Raw genomic sequence first — 7,594 nt, 5'->3', positions numbered from 1 at the left:
TCTTCCTCCTTCCCCTACCATTCTCTTGCCCACTCCCCTCTTGCCTTCTGCAGTGTTCCTCCCAACCCCCACTCCATAAATTCACTTTCACTTTTAGCTCCCTGGGATTAGAGAAATGGAGCCCAGAGGGGGTATGGAGAAATTCTTAATGAATTTGAAGGAAGCCTTGCCTCTCACCCGCTTCCAAATTAAAAAAGGAATTTGCTGGAGGAGGGAGAAAAAAAGGGGTACAGAGGAAATAGTGGTAGAGGCATTACATGAGAACGTAAATTTCCAAGCAAAGAGAAGTGAAAGAACCGGGTGATCCCCGACCACAGACGGGCACTCCATTTTGCCTCACTGAAACGACGAACTCTTTAGCAGAACAACACCCTACTATAATGTAGGGTGAGCCCTAGGTGTCTATGGGAAATTGAGGCAAGCACCGGCCGAGGTGCATTAATAGGATTGTAGATGTGGGATTGGAAGGTACCTTGGGAGTTTGAGAATGCTAGTTTCTCATTTTACAGATTAGGAAACTAAGGCACAGGGAGGTTTACGCACTCTGACCCTGTGACCACACTATGTCTAAAGTGAGGTTTGAATTCAGGCTTCCTGACTTCAAGTTTCGAGCTCCAGTGACTAGACCAATATTATATTGATATAGCTATTCTAGTGTTTGCAGAGCATTACCTATATATTATTATTTTTTGATTCCCCCCAAAGTCTCTATGAGGTAGGTGTTCTTGTCTCTGTTTTTTACAGGTGAGGAACTTGAGGTGCAGAGAAATTAAATGACTTTTTCTAGAGTCGAATAGCACAGCTATTCAGATCTTCTTGATTCCAGATCAGGCACTCTATCCACTGCAAGATAATCAAATTCTTAGGTGGTGCACTGGATAGAGTTCAGCCTGCAGAAAGGAAGACGAGTTCAAATCCAGATTTAGACACTTACTAGCTGTGTAACCTTGGGGAAGTCACTTAACCCCTGTTTGCCTCAGTTTCCTCATCTGCCAAATAGGGATAATAATAGATAATAATAATAATAATGATAGCTTCCCCGGGGTTGTTATGAGGATCAAATGAGATGATAATTGTAAAGTTACATAAATGTTAGCCCTTGCTACTGGAAAGGGTGTGTCAATCGATTCCCCTAAGGCTCTGCTTAATATCCCAAACCACAATACCCCTCCTGGGAAAACGATTCTTGATGTATTCAGTCTCCTTCTATTAGAATGAAAGGGTCTTGAGGGAAGGGCTGTTTTCACTTTTGAATTTATATGACCAATATTTAGAACAATGCTTGAACACAGTAAGCTTTTTTTAAAAAGAATTTTTGTTGACATTTTTAAAAATTTTATAACACCTAGATTTTCCCTGGGATCCCTTCTTTTCCCCCTCTCAGATAGCTATCTCTTAAAACAAATAATTGTTTTTAAAAAGGAAAAAGAAAGAAGAGAAAAAAATCAGCAAAACCTACCAATACCTTGAAAAATAATCTGACATTACATACAAAATTTTATACCTAGAGACATTCTATCTCTGTAATGGAGTGGGTTGAGGCATTTTCTTATCTTTTTAGGGCCAGACATATTCTTTACAATTTTGCAACATTTATCTTTGGTTTTTAGTTATTATTCCTTCCATAACATTATCCTCATTGCAAACATTGTTTTCTTGGTGCTGCTTCCTTCACTTTGCATCCATGTATGTAAGTCTTTCCATACTTCTTTATTCATCAGGTTTATCATTTCCTCTAGCACAGCTATATTCCATTACATTTATTCGTTTAGCCATTCCTCAATCAATGGGCATTGACTTTGTCTCCAACTATCGCAAAAAGTGCTACTATAAAATACTGTGGTGTATTTGGGAGCTTTCTTTTAGTCTGGGACCTCCTTGGGGTGGATGCCTCAGTGTGAAACCTTTAAGAAAAACGGTATGGAGATTTTATCCTTTTTATTTGCATAATTCCAAATTCCTTTCCAGAATGGTTATACATAGATAAATGCTTTTTTCATTTATTTTCATTCTTCACTGTTCTGCCTCTGGGTTACAATGAATTGTAGATAGCATCTTCTCAATAAACTGGCATAAAGTGAGAGTCTTCTTTGTGGAGTATTAGATTTGCATGAGCATAGTCTCCTCTCTCCAAACCAGCAATTCATTGTCCTTGTAAGAAAGAAAAAAAAAGCTTTGTTAAGCAGATATTTTCACTCTTCAAAGGTGATATAATGGGGGTAACCTTATCTAATTATCAAAATACCAACCCCTTTATAGTATACTACACAAGAAGAGCTCAATTTATGCTCCTTGTATTGAGAGTGCTTTTCAAATGCTCTGAAACTTCATAATTGAGGTAGACAATATTTCTGTGGTCTAAATACACTTAATTTACTTGAAAATAGTGACTGTGCTAAAACTTTACTTCAACACCATATTTCGAAGCAGATTGCATCTTGAGAAGCAAAAGGTGCATTCTCCTTTTTAAATGATGACCATGGCACTGCGGCAAGATATGTTGTGTATCCCTCCAATAATTTGGAATACCAAATATAGGTCCCCTTCTCCCCTTTGCTATTTAATACTGAGATTTGATTAGTAAGAAAAGGAAGCTTATAAAACAATTTGCTTCAATAGTGTCTTGTGATAGCAAGTTCAACTAACTAATTATATGTTATTTTAAAAGTATTTCCTTGCATTTGTTTTGAATATACAGTTTTGCCTTTGAATGTCTTTAAATACCCCCTTGTAATTTTACCAAATGAAAGGGTAGATAAGTTTACCTCATTGATGTTCTCTATGAGACTGGACCTGTGATTTCATTTTTATAGGGTGAGCAAACTCCCTCAACCAGTGCAGGGCTGCACCTTCTCTGCAACTTAAACTCTTAATTTTTTTTTCTATACCACTGGTTATTTCACAACTAAACACTAAGATTTTTGAGTGTGAGTGTGTGTGTGTGTGTGTGTGTGTGTGTGTGTTGACTTGGCAGAGCAGCTTACTTTTTCTGGGCAATTAATTGAAAAATCATTTGCCAAGAAGTGAGCATTATAACGAAAAGAAAAATCAATAGAATAAACTGGAGAAGAAAAAATTATTTTCTAGTGGAAAAACTCCTATGTATTCTTGATTCTTTCAGAAAACTCAGAGTTCTGATATATACAGTCAAATCTGTTCATCTTCTTCCTTCTCAAATGTACACTTATCTCTACTTTTTTTTTTAATTTGAGGGATTTGAGATACTAGTTGCATATACTGTCTTTTAAAATGAGTATCTGAATTAATATCTGAAACACCAAAAAAATAAAGTGATCACATTTTTCATTTTTTTTTTTTCACCTTAAACATTAACTGTGGGTACTGAGTTAGCTAGGGGAGCTAGGTGGTGAAATGTATAGAGTTTGGGGCCTAGAGACAGGAAGACTCAGATAGTTCAAATCTGGCCTTAGATACTTACTAGCTCTGTGACCCTGGACAAGTCACTTAATTCTGTTTGCCTCAGTTTCTTCATCTGTCAAAAGAGTTGAAGAAGGAAATGGCAAATCACTCCAGTATCTTTGCCAAGAAAACCCCAAATGGGGTCAAGAAAAGTCAGACGTGACTGAACAACAAAAAGTAATTAGCTACCAAGCCTTCTTTTGAGGGAGGGGTAAATCAACATTACAAATATCTAAAGCACTCAAACTACAATAATGAGGTAGGAATCAAAGATAGAAGTGATTTCCCCTATTGTTGCATAGTAATAGGAAAGCCAGGACTTGGACACACCTCTCTGGATTCAAAGCCTTCCAGCCAGAGACATGCTTACAAATACTTTATGGAATCTCTAAAGCAAACTAAACAAGACAGGTAACCAAAGGGCCATTGAAAAGCAAAAGATACGTAAAGGAAGACAATTTGTGAATCGTCTATGGCCGTGACAGAAATACCTTCATTAAGAGGTGTAAGTCACAATAGAGACTTGCATGAATTCTGAGGCACTATCTGAAGTCTGAAGAGTCATTTCATGGTGCTGAATTACCCAATTTCAGTTCCTACATATCCAAGGCTGTTTTATAATCTTTCCCCCCAAACTATATGACTGAATATATAAAAAATCTAAAGTAAGAATAGTATCTGGGGTGTTCTTAAGCTTATATTTTTCTTAAGAAACCTATATAACCTACATGGAATTGCTTGTCTTGTCAATGGGGGGGGGGTGGAGAGGGACGAAGGGAGAGAATTTGAAACTCAAAGTATTAAAAATGAATGTTAAAAATTGTTTTCACATGTAACTGGGGAACAAAAAATTGAGTGGTAAATGAATTGTGACTAATAAAAATAATAAAGGTGGTAATTGTATAGGCTTTGAGATGTAACAATACCTTACTCATATTATCTCTTTTAATTTTCCCAACCCTCTGAGAAAGGTACTCCTTACCAACATTTTACAGGTGAGAAAACTACTGCTCACAGATATGAGTTGACTTGCTTATGGTTATCCAGCTAGTAAGAGTTGGAGATGAGATTCCAGTTCTTTCATTCAAAGGCAGTGTGTGGGGCATGTGTCTGTTTTAAATACAGTTTACATCCCATTGCCAAGAGTTCTGAATTCTGTTGTTGGACTGGAATTTTGTTAGCAGAAAGTTGTTTAAAAAATAGTAACCTTTTTTATACTCAGTTCTTTTTTTAATGATTTGATGTATAGTTGCTTCCAGCACAGAACTATGTGGAAGAAATGTTGTAGGAAAGTAAAGCAAAAGGGTGACTGAGACAGGAAGAAGAAAAGAAGTTGAGACCTGTCTACTGACTGTACCATTTATATATTTTTAGCAGTTGGAAAATTACTTAGACAATCTCCCTTGATTTTCAAGTGGTAAGGTACTTGGTACACTACATGAAAATACAATATTGTAATTATTGTGATTTCTTATTTATATTTTATTGTTATAAATTCAAAATCTTAAAAACCAAACCCACATTAGAGTCCTTCACAACTTGAAACTGGTGGTGGTGGCCACAGCAGGCACCCCTTGCTTTTAACAAGAAAGTGATGGGGAAGATCAAAGTAAAGCAGGGTTCAGAATGTAGGAGTAAATTCTTTTTAATTCTAAGCTACTTTTGAGGGAGGTGAGAGATGGATATTAAAGATGATGCAGATTGTTCCTTTTAGATGCTATGATCTAAAGAGAAGTTGGCTAAATGAAGCTGTAAGGGGGAGAAGAGAGATCAGCTAAAGAGATCATAAAAAAATCGATGAGCCCTAAATAGGAAATGTTTTCATTAATCCTTTCCCTCTGCCCCTCCAAATGTTTAGCAATATCTGACAACTTGTAAAAATACCAGATTCTCTGAAGAGCAAGACCTGCTTGGAGAAAGACAATGTTGTATTCTGAAAATTTGGAGGTGGGGGGAGAGAGAGAGCGAGCAGAAAATGGTCATAAGTATGTGTGTTTTAAAGACAGGAAATGTTTTTCTCAAATACTTCATTGCAGTTTCTCCATCTGGTGAAATAAAATGAGACAGATGCCTCCCTTCCCCCATCACATCTAGCAACATCACCATATCAAGCCAAAAATTGGTCATGTACAGGGACTAAGGTCTTTGCAGGTAGGTAAAACCTTTCCTCATACGGTGCAAATGTTCCGTCCTTAAGATGATCAAGTGCTTTCAATATGAATGGAAAAAATCATTCCGTTAACAGAAAGGTCACCATTACCTTGGAGGAAGCCTTCCTTGTTTCACTAACTTCCTCTTAAAACTTTTCTCCAGGATTTTATTTTTGTCCGCTAGGGAGGCCAGGGCAACCCTAGGGAATGACTGCATTCTAACCGTCTTTCCTACTCCCTTGAGATCCATGTACTTTCATATCTACTAATCATACTTAAGCAACAGTTGTCCCCTTGTTTCTGGGAAGAAAAGGCACAAAAACAAACCCGGACAAACTGACTTTTTTGAAACTTTAAAAACTGCTAGAACTAGTTGTCTCTCAACTTTCTAGCCATCCAAAAGTTATGCCTGGTTCCCCTCTATTCGCTTCAAGTTTCTGCAAGGAACTGAGGTTAATGCCTGTCTGCCTACTGAGGAGGGAGCCCAGCACAATCCCTTCCTTCCTTCCTTCCTTCCTTCCTTCCTTCCTTCCTTCCTTCCTTCCTTCCTCCTTTCCTTCCTTCCTTCCTTCCTTCCTTCCTTCCTTCCTTCCTTCCTTCCTTCCTTCCTTCCTTCCTTCCTTCCTTCCTTCCTTCCTTCCTTCCTTCCTTCCTTCCTTCCTTCCTTCCTTCCTTCCTTCTTCCTTCTCTCCTCTCTCTCTCTCTCTCTCCTCTCTCTCTCCTCTCTCTCTCTCTCCTCTCTCTCTCTCTCTCTCTCTCTCTCTCTCTCTCTCTCTCTCTCTCTCCTCTCTCTCTCGGAGTGGAGCTGAAATACGGACCGAGAATTCCGTCCTTACCAAGATCTTCCAAAATCAGGGAATCCCCAGCGCCTGCCTGCCCTGGGGACTTTAGCCTGCTCTCAAGGTGAAAACCTGATTTATTTCCCCGGCGATAAACCCAATCCCTAGCCAGCTCAGGCTTCGCCTCCAGTCTGTGGGACACAAAAGTCTTTGTGGGGCGGGGAGAGGGATGCAAGGCAGTGCCGCGGCGCCCGAGTGGACCATATAGGGACAAACATTTCCTCCGATTCCAAGAAGAGGGAAGTCCCTGCTCGGTCTCCTGTGGAGCATCTTTTCCCAATCGCAAACTCGTGTGTTTCCCCTAGCTCTTTAAAAACCTCAGAACAGCTAAGAGAAGAATCCCTACTGAAACTCCCATGCCTTTTTTTTCTAGTGCGTTTATTGAGCTTCAGAAAGTGTTCCTGTTACTGTCCTCTAAGCAGCCAGATTTCGGGGTTTAGTTTTCTGCCCACACCAGTAAAACACAACGGATCCACTGAACAGATCAGAGCCTCTGGGGATTTTTTTTACCCTCTCCACACAGAAATCTAAGCCATGAAATCTCCCAGCCTTCCTTAGGGCCTTTAAGAAGGAAGAAACAGTTCCAAGGACTGCGTAGCTTTTATAGTAACTCCAGGAGATTTTGCTGGGGAGTGGGGGCGGGTGGGGAGGAAATTAGGGAGGATCTTAGGCATGAGTTAGGGGCAGCATAATTTGAGTTCCATGGTTAAAACCTTCTTGTCTGCCTTGAAGAAGGGAGTCTTTTGGGGGCTATGGTTCCTGGAGAGGTCCAACTGTCAGAATCTAGAGCAGGGAGAGGCCTCAAAACCACGTACTACAACGCCTTCGTTTTACAGATGAAGCTGCTGAGGTAGAGAAGTTAAAGGTTTTTTTCCCCCCAAGGTCACAAAGGAATTTGAATGGCCGAGCTGGGATTTGATCCTATGTCTTTGGGACGCTAAACCTAGTCGTCATTCCAATAGATCAAGCTGCCAGAAAAATGATTAGACCACAAGTATAATTGATAAAAATTTGAGCCTAGGAGTCAGGAGTGCTAGGAAATTTTTCATGTTTCAGGGATCAAGAAAACAGGGTCAGGAAGAGGATCAAGGAAGATATTTGTCAATGATTGGTCTCTCCTCTCTGGAAATTCTATCTGAGCTCATCTTGCTTCTAAATGAATACATTGTTGGTTATACTATCTGA

At 39.3% G+C, this 7,594-nt stretch overlaps 1 long non-coding RNA gene across 1 annotated transcript; it reads right to left on the bottom strand.

Annotated features, from left to right (window-relative positions):
• Positions 1-1,923: 1,923 nt before the first annotated feature.
• Positions 1,924-6,528, bottom strand: LOC140523770 (uncharacterized). The gene is made up of 2 exons (XR_011973465.1): positions 6,407-6,528; positions 1,924-2,151 (listed from the first exon to the last, which is right to left on the bottom strand). It is a non-coding gene; the product is annotated as an uncharacterized lncRNA (long non-coding RNA).
• Between the last annotated feature and the right edge of the window lie 1,066 nt (positions 6,529-7,594).

Source organism: Notamacropus eugenii, chromosome 2 (genome assembly GCF_028372415.1).
Source record: "Notamacropus eugenii isolate mMacEug1 chromosome 2, mMacEug1.pri_v2, whole genome shotgun sequence".
In the NCBI taxonomy this organism is placed as follows: Eukaryota; Metazoa; Chordata; class Mammalia; order Diprotodontia; family Macropodidae; genus Notamacropus; species Notamacropus eugenii.
Note: the sequence above shows the minus strand (reverse complement) of the source record. Positions and strands in the feature narration are given on the sequence as shown.